At 39.6% G+C, this 12,631-nt stretch overlaps 1 pseudogene across 1 annotated transcript; it reads right to left on the minus strand.

Moving 5' to 3' along the window:
• Window positions 1-2,638, minus strand: LOC145490881 (uncharacterized; annotated as a pseudogene). The gene is made up of 3 exons (XR_014049736.1): window positions 1,997-2,638; window positions 1,485-1,625; window positions 1-1,095 (listed from the first exon to the last, which is right to left on the minus strand). The product of XR_014049736.1 is annotated as an uncharacterized LOC145490881 (transcript).
• Window positions 2,639-12,631: the final 9,993 nt, after the last annotated feature.

A 12,631-nucleotide genomic window follows, 5' to 3' on the forward strand; every position in this document is an offset into this window, starting at 1 on the left:
CCCGGTTCCAAATGTCTTACGGGAAGTGATGGAGTGATGGAGTGAAATCGTTCCCCCACTACAACTTGGAAAGTAATATTTTCCAAGATCAAAAAGGAACCGAGGGAATAGCATTGCACGAACTCGATGTTTGTGCGGCAAACCACGCATACAAGAACATTACTCTGAATATAACAAAGCATGCAAACTAAAGTGAGTCGAAGGAATAGCAATGCACAAACCCGATGTTTGTGAGGCAAAGCACGTATACAAGAACATTACTAAATATAACAAAGCATGCGAACTAAAGGGGGCCGAGAGAATAACAATGCACAAACCCAACGTTTTTGAGGCAAAGCACGCATACAAGAACATTACTGAATATAACAAAGCATGCAAACTAAAGGGAACCGAAGCTAGCACTGCGCAAACCCGATGTTTGTGAGGCAAAGCACGCATACAAAAACACCCTGAATATAACAAAACCTGCAAACTTGAAGGTAGTCGAGGTAAAGGCACTGCACAAACCCGGCGTTTATTAGGCAAAGCACGCATAAAATAACATTAAACAGTTCTGCAACTTCACATCAAAGGCGTGAAAATACTTAAAGGGCGTACTGGAAGGGAAAACCATGGATAAAAAATCCCAGGCAACGGAATAAGGGACAACACGAGCGAAAAAACAAGATCGTAAACGACTAAAAGCAACAAACCACAAGGAAAACTTCTGCTGTACTAGTAAGAGTGCCGGATTTGGGTTTAATTAACTGGACTACTGTACACGTTTCGATCAGCTAAAGGAATCAGTAACAGTGTAAGCAGTATGGACGAGAACTTGATCATCTTTCAACTTGTAAAGCCGATTTGTTAATAGTTTAACCATGATATTGTCAGTTGACACCCTCTATTATCTTGTAGTTCTAGTCATGTAGTTCATTAAATACACAAGTTGGATACTTTTTCAATGCTTTATTCCCCTGTCTTTGTAATTTATCCCCAACAAGAACTACGCATGTCTGAATTATGCGTTCATGAAACATGATCGGACGAAGTTGCTCTACAGGCCATCGGACTTTATCGCTCCCCTTCTTCGATGCATTTCTCAATACACTTCTCCTGCAAAGGAACGCATCATGTAAACCTATTAGTAATTGTTTTTACAAACCCATTTTCCATGTAATACCCGAATAACTGTCTGATAATTCAGGTGTTGCTTTGAGTTAATGTTCCTCCAACAAAACTGAATTTCGGGAAATTCATCAACTCTTAGACCATTCTGACAGATTATGAACGGACAAATTTAGACAAATCTCAGTCAAATGTTACAATACTGACAATTTCAACAACAATCACTTGACTCAATTGTCAGGATTTAAGCTTTCCCGGAAACTCAAGAAAATAATAGTAATATGTTACATTTGACAATGTTTTTTGCGATTAAAACATGCAGAAATTCAGGGCTAATGAGTAGAGACATAATTAAAAATGAAAAAAACTGAGCTTACCAACGCAGGCGAAAAACTAGAACGATGACCAGTGGGACCAGGACGGACAGGATCATTTTCCTTGTCAGCTAGCTTCTCTGGGATTTTTGACGGCATATTTGACGGCTTATACTCTTCGAGGCACTTTCTTATACACTTTTTCTGCAAAATGAAACAAAATAACAATTGCTAAATTCAAATGCCAGCATCACAAACTTTGTATCAACTCAATAAAACAATTGTCACTGCATGACGATTTCTTTCAGGTTACAACATACAACCATTTTGGGTCGACTGAGTAAAGATATTGAAAAATAGTTAATTTCAATGCAATGTCACAAGACATTTGCAAATGACAATCGCTAGAACCGACATTTCCAGCAACAAAACGTTGGTGGAAACTCAAGAAAACATGCAAGTGTTTAATAGTGTTTAACGTTGCTCGCATGAGGATTTGTTTAAGATGACATCGTGCGGTAATTTGGGACGAATTAGTAAAAATATTAAGTAGATATGAAGCAAACTAGACTTACCATAGTAGGCCCAAAAGAAGGACGAGGGCGGCGTGGATCGTTTTCCTCGTCTGCTACTTTGCCCGACTCTGTTGGGTTTGATGGCTTATGCTATTCGTGGTCATGGTGGCCATGGTGTGGATCATGTTTAACATGGATCTCGGCCAAGACGACACTCACTCCAAGAAACAGGAACAGTATTAGATAGTTCATTTTGGGCACTGTCTTTGCTGATTCGCAAAGCAAGTGTGGCTAGCATGGATCATGCCCGCCATTTTATAAGCCTGTCGTTGAGATTGGGATTGCATCTAAATTGCCAAAAGCGAGAACGAAGACGTCTTTGTGGAGGCGTTGTTTGTTCGTGCAGAAGATGAACAGTTTTCTCAGCTGATATCCATAGTGCGGGTTTCTTTACTTTCTGCGCGCACGTTTCATCGCGTTGTTGAACTTTTAAAAAGTCGATTTTTCTTTTCAAAAAAACTCACATTTGACACTGTCTTGACACTCTCTTGGTGAAGACCGAAAGTCAATCTGAAATCTGTATCTGAAATCTGAATCTGGGCAGGTCAGTCACCTTGTTGGCGTGTTGTAGATTTACAGAGTTCAGTACAACTACATTTTCAAAATTCAAATAACATTTACTCTAGTGAGTTTATTTATTTAGTTAGATATATTTATTTTGTGCACCTTTTGTTTCGGGGAGCACAAAACCACGTAAACTAACATAATAAAATTGCTTAATATCCCTTCAACAAATAAAAGTTTTATTTAAACAAAGCACTGAAAACAAAGGTATCTTTACAAAACGATATATTTTATTTGTGTGTTTGGAGGGAAAAACAAGTTTACTTTGTGGAGACAAAAAACGTCTTCGTAGCAGTATTTGAACCGTTTAAACCTTTGAAACCTGCCACTCCCATCACCTACCTTACACTTGTTTTCATGTTAACTCCAGTTTCCTTCTTGAGACAAGCAAGCTTTAGTTTAGTTCCATGCCCCCGAGTGGGGGATAGATGGCCGGGAATCAAGCTTAGTTAATCAGATATTACGAACACTTTTTAATTAACAGGACCCTTCGTACCACAAAAAAAAAACAAAACAAAAAAAACAAAACAAAAAAAAACGTCTTTTTGGTTGAGGTCGCTTTAAAAATAAAGCATTTAATTTTGCTGTTGAAAGGGAAAAAAATTTTATGAAACGGAATATTTTTCTTTTGTGCAAGGATGCAAATAGTCCCTTCTGGCAAACGCAAAAGTCACAAGGTTTATTTTGCGAACACAAGATCCCTTTAAAGTACATGTTTACACTTTTATAACGCAAGCAGCCCAGCTGTTATTATACATAAAGAATAGCTGACGGACGCTTGTGTCAATATCACGTAGATCTGTTCCTTCTTCACTTGAAAATGACGTAGAAATCTATGTTTTGCATTGTTTCTAACTTGACTTTATCAGCCCTAGTCGATTTGAGATTTTTTTCTCTTAAGTTCCTCTTTCTTTTAAGATTGCCGCGAACCTTCAGAGTTAAAAATTTTCAATTTTCGTTTCCCACCGTAAAAATTTCAATAATATAAAAATCGTAATCGTAATCTTAATCGTTTTCAGTCTAAACTTCCAGTTTAGACTGAAAATTCTCTAATTCATTTCCAGGAAACTTAAAAAAAAAAAAAACAAAACAAAACATGTGAATAGCTAGTTACAAGCGTTACTTCGATATAGGAGTTAGGAAATCTGAGCGCTTCATCCGTTGGACTGGAGACATCCCGGAAGTTACCTGGTAACCTTGAGCCTATGTTAGTTTTATGACTGGGAAGAACTTTAAAATACTACAGCAGTTCATATTACAGCTTTGAAGACTGAAAGCGGGGTTACCAACTTTCGTTGCTGTATCTCTGCACAGTGGATCACTTTAAGTGTTTTTGAACGTACTATTAAAGATTCTACTTTTCAGAATATTTTTTGTCTTTTCAAGTCATATTTTGTAAGCCTTGACATACTACCGTAGAATTCCGATAATAACGGCCCCCGTTACTTTCGGATTTAGCAGGCAAAAGGGACCGTTACTTTCGGGTAGCCGTTATTTTCGGATGGTTGATAAACGTTTGTACTGTGCGGTAATTCTCACTCTTTTCTGAAATAAGAGGACACATAACACTACTAAATCTTACTAACTAGCCACATAAATAAAGTAGACTGTATACAACAAAAAGGGTCCCAAACGTTGGTATCGTAAGACAATGTAACGAATTCCACTTAACTCTGCTTCCAGACAAAAATCGTAGATATTATTTAAAGTTCAAGAAATATTTTGCAAAGTTCGAAATCAGATCACAAATCCCTCTTCACAGTGTTCAGTTTTGCAGTGTTCAGTCCTTCATCCCGATCAGTTTCTAACAGGAAAAGTAACTGCTAGCGAAAGAAGGGTTCTTTTTCTAAATGGACGGTGCAAGCTTGGCAGACATTTCTCGCCGTCTCCGGTCCGAGATGCAGTTGTTCGTTCATTCGTGAAATGCGAAATCGCCCTGCCAACTACAGGGCAACGCGATAGCGAAATCAATCCTAGTGGCCTGGAGGACCATACAATTGGCCACTCGAGCGACGTGGAGCAGATATGGTTTGACGGTGATGAATAAATGTAACAGCAATTTAACAGCTGTACGATTAAGGGTATATCATGGTAGGTGGATTTTTACGAAAAAAGCGAAAATTTTTTTTTTTTTTTTTGGCTGCTCAAATTGAGAAGACTGAGATAAATATTTTGCAAAAAGAATGGGGGGAAAAGCTTTTTTACTTTTTAAGATATAAGAGAATTACTAATTAAAATTCACCGCCAGTTGTCACATGTAATGCGAATTGCGGTGTGATTTTTCATTTGTGCACGCGAACTGTTCTCGATCTGGTTGTTTCATCAAAAGTTAGCTTTCGTTCTTGTCAAATTTTCTTTATGTCAGGACCAAAACGCAAGAAAACTTCTTGCCCATTGCGAAAATCTGGTGGAAGTCACAGGTTCAGCGTCGAACAAGATCTTTGGCTCTGAGCGACTGTGAGTCGCACTGTAAACAAGAAGAATGGTTGAAGGAATTCGAGGACACCAGTCCCGCCAATGAAGCTAAAGGACAAAATACAACAAGTTCTAGTCGCACGAAATTGCTGGAGAACGGACGCAATTTCGAAACCTCCACAACGAGAGAGTCAAGCGCAGATGTAGATGTAGACAATGTAGACCTCGAGATTTCCTCTTTTTGGCTTCACGAGGCATGGTTTCAAAGAATGTCTGGGGAACGAAGAAGACTGCACTTAAACGATTAATACCAATGCCGCCCACGAAACTTTTTTAGGCACGGTAAAAGAAATCACGGCAGTTTAAGGGCCCATTAACCGATCTTTTCGAGCCGTTGCTAAGGAAAATTTATTCTCATATAACCTCATCATTTTTAGTTAGTTGAGAGTTATTTCATGTGTTTTAACTTTTTCATGATTGGTAACACTAGTGATGACGTCATCAGGCCACGTCCATGGTCATGTGACTAATACTGAAAAAACGCAGAGGCTCCCAGGCAAATTACTGTATCGGGATTTTTTTCATTGATTTGATATTTTAATTTAAATCCTCATTACACTATGCATAGATTTTGTTTCATTTCTAAAAGGTCAGATTTTGAGAGAATTTCAAAATATTCAAAAATGCGTAATTTTCTGAAAAAAGCATGATTTTGAAAAAGGAATACATAGCTATCTTTCCAACGCTGGCTTGGATCGAAATTCGTTGAAAAAGGCTGGATTTAATGAAAAACCGCGTTTCCTTTAGCATTTAAAGAAACCGGAAGTGCGCCCGATATATATTGGAAGTTACCCTATCAGTGCGTGCGCAATTTACACTATCAGCGCACTTCGGTAAGATCAAAAAAAGCCACACAGAGTTAGTTTTGACCTTTCGATTGCTCTTGTTTTCCTGTCTTCTTATTTTGTCTCTGCTTGTACTTATTTTACTTTGCATTTTGTGAAACACAAAGAAAAACATCTAAAATGTTAGCGAATTTGGAAGTTATTGAGTTGTTTTTATTTTCCGCGCTCAGGCTGACGTAAGTAACCGGAAGTGAAATTTCACCTCCTTAGCAACGCGCGCGGGCGCGCGCATAAATCGGTTAATGGGCCCTTAACGTGGTAGTTTGTCGCTTCTCAGACGATTTCAATTCGACGGGTTTCTGCGCCAGAATTATAGACGTCTGTTTATTTCAAGTTGTCATAACCCATTGTTATGATAAACTGACTCATGCCGACATCTGTCAATGCGGAGGGGATTTTTAACACCTAATCATTCCAATCTCATAAAAGGTTTTTCGTCTTTTACTCGATAAAATAAAACTACATATAAGGATGAACATTTTCAGTTCGTTTACGCGAGTCTTCCGACGGAATTGGCTGAAAATCAGCAGGTATGTTCCAGTATACCTCCTTCGAAAAAAGGTGTCGGGCTTTGTTTAATTTCGCCTCCGTTTCAAAGTTATGGCCTCTTTAGTAGAAGGTAACGTCCGCATTGAGAATATCAAAGTTTAGGAGGTTGTAGAAAAAAAACCAAACGACATCTGGAAAATCGCCGACACCCTTTTTGAGGGTGATGTGTGAGAACACATTTCCGATGTTAATCGCGCCGCTCCGACAATTCACGCGCGGAAGCGAACCAGTTTGAGCGAAGCAGTGTTTCTGGGTATTTCTTTTAATATCACTGCGACAATAACTTTTTAGAAAATTTCAAAGCTATGATTGTACTATATAACTATTAAGCTTTCAGAAAATGTTAGGTTGATGGGGTTTTCTTTCAAAGCGCCAGCGTAAGAGCGCGATTTCCAAACACTGTGAATCCACCTACCATGATACCTTAAACACGCGAAGATTTTTATGGCTTCACTGTAAATAATTAGAAAAAATCATTTATCACATTCCAATAGCGTTAAGTTTAAACCTTTCATCGTATTAAAGTTAAGACAATTTCACATTTGTTTCAGTTGTACACGACGTGGCTACCATACCACACTCCAAATATTTTCTGGTTATCTAATGCAATGATGATATAAACTGCGCCCTAACTACGACTAGTGGCAAAAGCAAACACCTTACGTACGGTACCTTAATAAGAAAGAAGAGAAATTTTTCGTTCCAGTTACTTTTTACGTTAGTCTTTGAAATCGCATTGTACATCGATCTATAGTACTGTGTGATCACACACGCTGTATTAAATAAAATACAGCTTTTTGTGGTACTGGAGTGGTAATCTTCATGGGGCCGCCACTTTCGGTGGAGCGTTACTTTCTGGATTAAATAAATAAGAAGGTGAAAAATTAACGTTATTTTCGGGGAGCCGTTACTACCGGAATTCTACGGTATAGTTTAAGCCTATGCATGCACAGAGCATATATATTCGACTGCATTACAGAGGATCTGTTTCTCATATCATATTAATCTATCAAATGGCAAATCTGAAGCCAAGTCTCTCAGAATCCCTTAAGCTTAGTGATTGTAGGCAAGGCAAGGGCTTCCCTAAAACGATGTGCAGGGTATTTGGTCTTTTTCTTTTTACCCACGCTCGTGGTAAGTAAAATTGGAAGTTTTCGACATCATTGCCGCCATTTTGAGCAGTACTCAGCAGCCAAGAGATTTTGTGCAAATGGCTTCCGGCAAGGCCTTTAACTACCACTCTGGGTTATTGCTGCTCTTGAGCCGTATTATTTTGAGACAAACATGCTCTAAGCTCCGAAAATTATGGCGGCGAAGATAGTAAAGTGGATAGTAATCGCTTAGAAAAACTTCATTTTCCTGACCTTGTGAAGAATGCATGCCAAGTCAGATGCAGGTTTTCTGCTCCCTGCCAATTCGAGTTGAACAGAATGACGTCACATAAACACGGCTGCCAAGTACAGTTTCAAAATGGCGGCCTCCAAAGTTGAATTTTGGGCTCTTTCGAGACGAATTTCTTCAGAATAGCAGGCACTTCTTCGATGAGTGGAAAAGCTGAATGTTTGTCTAGTAGAGGAATACAAAACACATGGCATGTAAAAATGTAATGTAAATGTAAACCTTATTTATAGTGGACATGCACTTAGCTATACAAGCACTAAGCTTGGCTAGTTTACAGGCATGCCACTGAAACAAAGGAAACAAGTATTTCAAATAAACGTAACATAGGTAAAAATCCCAACTGGCAGGAGGCAGACCAGTTGGTTATTTACAAAGCGTGACCAAGGATTTGAACTCGGACTACTGAGAAACTAATCCCGCTAGTGGCAGGGTGGAGACCATGAACCCGAGACCTCCGGATTACAACACCAGCGCCCTAAACAACTCACTCACGCTGCCTCCATGTATGGCATGTAGTTTATTAAATACACAACTTGGAAACTATTCCGATGCTTTATTCCCCTGTCTTTGTAATTTATCCCATACAACAACTACGCATGCCTGAATTATGCGATCTTGAGAAATGATCTTGGGACGAGGCTGCCTGGCAAATGGTCTACCGCTGGACTTAAGGCTCTTCAGACATCTGGTGCACAAAGTGCCACAACTGAGTTCCTAAAAACTTGCCGAGCACACTTGAGACAGGCTTATACAATCCTCGTCCTGCAAAAGAAGGCACAGAGTAAACCTCATCGATTTTACGAACTCAGTTTCCATTTTGATGCCCCGAACAATCTGTCTGATAACTCGGGTGCCACTTTGGGTTAATGTTTCTCGAAGGAAGCTGAATCTCGGGAAATTCATCAGACCACTTCATCAAGCTGTAACGCTTAGGCCATTCTAATAGATTATGGACGGACAAAGTTTTCAATTTTCTTGTTTCAATTGTTAGACTTGATCCAATGCTTTGCTTTGTAATATTTTAGTGTATCTCATATCTAAGGGACTGTGCAATAATTACCTGGAGAGGGGGGCGGGGTGGGGGCTGGAAAATGGGTAAAATATGCCCCAAAACTAAGTCATACCCTCTTCTCATTAAGCAAAAATTAATTTCAACCCCCCCCCCCTCACATAATGATAATATTAAGGCTAACCCCTCCCCCACGCCCCACTTGAAAAAAGTCTCCTCCTATTGATTCCCTCATACCTAATTTACTTGTCGGAGTTCGTCCTTCGGTACAAACATCACTTCAAATGACTCATTTGAAGAGTCATCAGAATCACTGGACTCTGAGCTTGTGTTGTCTTCGCATGAACTGGGAGATTCCTCACCTTCTACAGCATTTCTGGCACTGAGGTTCCCGCGTGCGTGGGTGGGAACTCGATCAAAATAACTCAGCCTTGCTTTCACTTATCTTAAAGTGCCACTGAAACGAAATTTTTGTACGTGAGATTTTTGCTTAGTAATAAAGTTTCAACCTTACTTGGAAACACTGCAAACTTTTTTTCGCATACGGTAAGCGAAAACTACTTTTTCAGCCGTTCGAAGTTGGCTGGTTAAGCCCAAAATTGGCGGCCATTTTGGCGCGGCCAAAACAGCCTAGTGACGTCACTGGTTGTATTACTCTCATGCCGCGCTGAAAATTTAGAGTGATTGTGGGAGAAGAGATTACTGTTCGAAACCCCCCCAAAAAACATCTTAAGGACATCTCAGAGCTGTAAAGCAGATAATAACAGTAGCCTTAGACATGAACAGGTCGAGAGTCGATCCTGGGGCTTGCCGGTCTATTTAATTGGATATTTACAGGATATTTTATGTAAGCAAGCAAACGAGTGGGAGTTCTTAGATCGCAAAATGCTCGGGACTCTTGATGAAATGGCCAGCACTCAATTAAGCAATATCTACACTCATAAAGTAAAAACGACATGAAAACAAGAGAGAGCAGCTTTTGAAAATGTTATCCGGACTGCTGCTGCACGAATCGCAGCAACAACGCTTCGAGTTTTCGAGTCGCTTCACTTCGAGGAAACCGGACGCTTTGTGAGTTTCACGGCGGACGAGATTGTGCCACAGTGACCCTTAGTCCAGTTGTATCTGCTACATCCTACAAGTTATCACAACAGCAAAAATTTAAGAAACCTTCTTCTTTTATATGAGGGAGCGAATTTAAACTATAAAGGTAAACTAAGCTGCCATGACCCTACAGGTATGTTTTCAGAAAACGAGAGAAAGCGTGACAATGTCGGTGGCGAAAGGTCATATATGCAAATTGGTTCAAATTCTGTTTGATGAACCTTCGAAAGGAGTGTAAACTAGTGACGTTTTAACGAATTGTTTTGAACTTGGATACTATTAAATGAAGATCATAGACATAAGTATGTGCTAAAGAAATCCATCGGCCGTGAAGTATTGCAATTGGGAGATACGTGTAAAAGAGAAGCGAAATTCCCGCTTTGATACGTAAGCGGCGATAAAGCAAACCCTGCTGCGGATCACAATTTTCAAAGATTCATTTTGTCTACCACAAGAACTCTCACTTATTAGTATCATAAAAAGATGCCCTCTGTGTGCAAAGAAGTACTCGACTCAAAGCTTGTGGACCGTTAATAACTTCGTGATTATGCGGATGGTTGATGCGCTCACGGCTTTTAATGCTGTAAAGTTGCCGAGGATATATTCGAACCTTGTTAATAGACCTTAGATAAGCGTGAGAATCCAAATTTCAAAACCAGGCTGAAAACAGACGACAAAATATCGTGTTTAGGTTTCAGGACGTGATATAAAAGTTGCCACACTCGTCTTCGAAATCTCCAATCGAGTACTCAAGATGTTCGAAAAGTATACTGAGCTGTTCTAATCTGTAGCATTTATTTTGGTGAATCTACACTCTCTGGCGCCCTCCAACGTTTATGATGTGTATTTCCTGTCAAGGCTGGACAGAAATTACAAGGTAGAGAACTACTAGGTATCGACAATATGAAGAATAAACTTGAATAAATCAAGGGAAAACAAGAGGGAATCTATAGTGCTTCTTGCGTGAATACAACCAGTGACGTCACAAGGTCCTTAAACTCGGTTCCAGAGCCCGGTCACAGTTTCGCTCCAAAAAGTCGATTTCAACAGCTAAAAAAAGCACTTTCCGTTAGGATTTGACAGAAATAAAGTTCACCATTCTTTAAGCACGTTTGAAACTATAGATTGGGATAATAAACGAGAGTACGAAAATTTCGTTTCAGTGGCACTTTAAGACCTTTTTGCTTTAGATACATTTTCAGCTGCTTGTTGGTAAGCGCTTTTACATCTTTTTCATTTGTCCAAGAAACAAGAAGATCTCTTAGATCTTATAACCGCGCTTTTAAAATTTAACTGTTTGCTTAGCACTACCGTCGGAATGTAGTGCACATTTCAAAGCAGTCATTGATGATTCTTTTCTTACTGTAGACATCACATCACTTGATCAACACAAATTGTATTATTGCACCATCAGTGGTAGCCGTTGACAAATCTCCGATGACGTAATGGTCCTAATCTAGAACTTTGTTCGGGATATGTATGGTCATGAACGATATGAACCACACGATAATAACACTATTAACATTTGATTGGTGTTTTCCACGAGTAAAGGGCTAGCAAAGTAGTCACACAAGTCATGTAATTTAATAATGAAACTCTATCCCGACCGATGTATCGATTTTGGTCACTCCAGTGGCTACAGATTGAAAACGTGACAGAAAATTGGCGTTACTTTTGATTCTCACCAAATTTGGACAGTGGGAAGATCTCATCATTAGCCAATTACAGGTCATTTTTCAGCTCTTTTCGTCACATCCTCCCCCCTCGGGAGAATTTTGTCAAGTTAGCTAATTTAGTATGCAAGCCACCGTAATGGTGGTCGCTGTCGGCGAAATGTTTATTTGCTCATAATTGGAGCAAAATCTTTCGGAGATGGAAGTCAGGACATTTGCAAGGATACAGAAAGTAATATGGGACCAGTTGGTGGCTTCTAAGGCTGAATTTATCCAGAAGTAAGCTGTATTTTCGTTTCCGTGCCGAAAGCCACGCGGTGAAATATTATCGGTTTCTTCTGCTGTCTTGTTCTGTTTTTTCTCTTGGTCATTTTTGTAGCCCGCCGAGGCCATTCTTTCGTCTAAATGAGTTGAAAAAAGTTCGAAAAAGATGTTCCCATTCAAGTTTAAGCTCTCAGGCGATAATTCTGGAGTTTTTTGGCCGAAACGACGGCTTTGTTATGTTCGTGTTTTTCGGTTGCTATGGGCGACCGTTGCTCCCTTTGTTAGGTCAAGTCTGGGGATTGAGGTCACAAAAAAAATTCTCATTAATTCTGGTTTTGTTCGATTTCGCTGAAATTTTAGCACGATAAAGCTGGATTGTTAAGGAATAGATTTACCTTCTGCCGATGTGTGGTAGCTATTAACGCTGAAGTGATATATCGCTTCGATGTCAGGGTTTTGAAGAGATTTTTTTGCAACGTGTAGGTTCGGCGTGATTTTGTAATCTGAGATTTCTGTTGACCCTGAAGAAACAAGGGTTGGCGAGTAAACATTACAGGTTGCGTAATTCAAAGTTGGCCGAGTGGAGATCTGCGTCTGGTCTCCGACCAAAAAAAATAAAAAAAAATAAACCAAGGGTAGAACATGAACCGCGCTCGGCCCATGGCCGCGCGGTTAACAAGAAGATCTGTTAGATCTTAAAACCGCGCTTTTAAAATTCTTAGCACTGCAGTCGCAACGCAGTGCACATTCG

Source organism: Orbicella franksi, chromosome 6, assembly GCF_964199315.1.
Source record: "Orbicella franksi chromosome 6, jaOrbFran1.1, whole genome shotgun sequence".
Taxonomy (NCBI): Eukaryota; Metazoa; Cnidaria; class Anthozoa; order Scleractinia; family Merulinidae; genus Orbicella; species Orbicella franksi.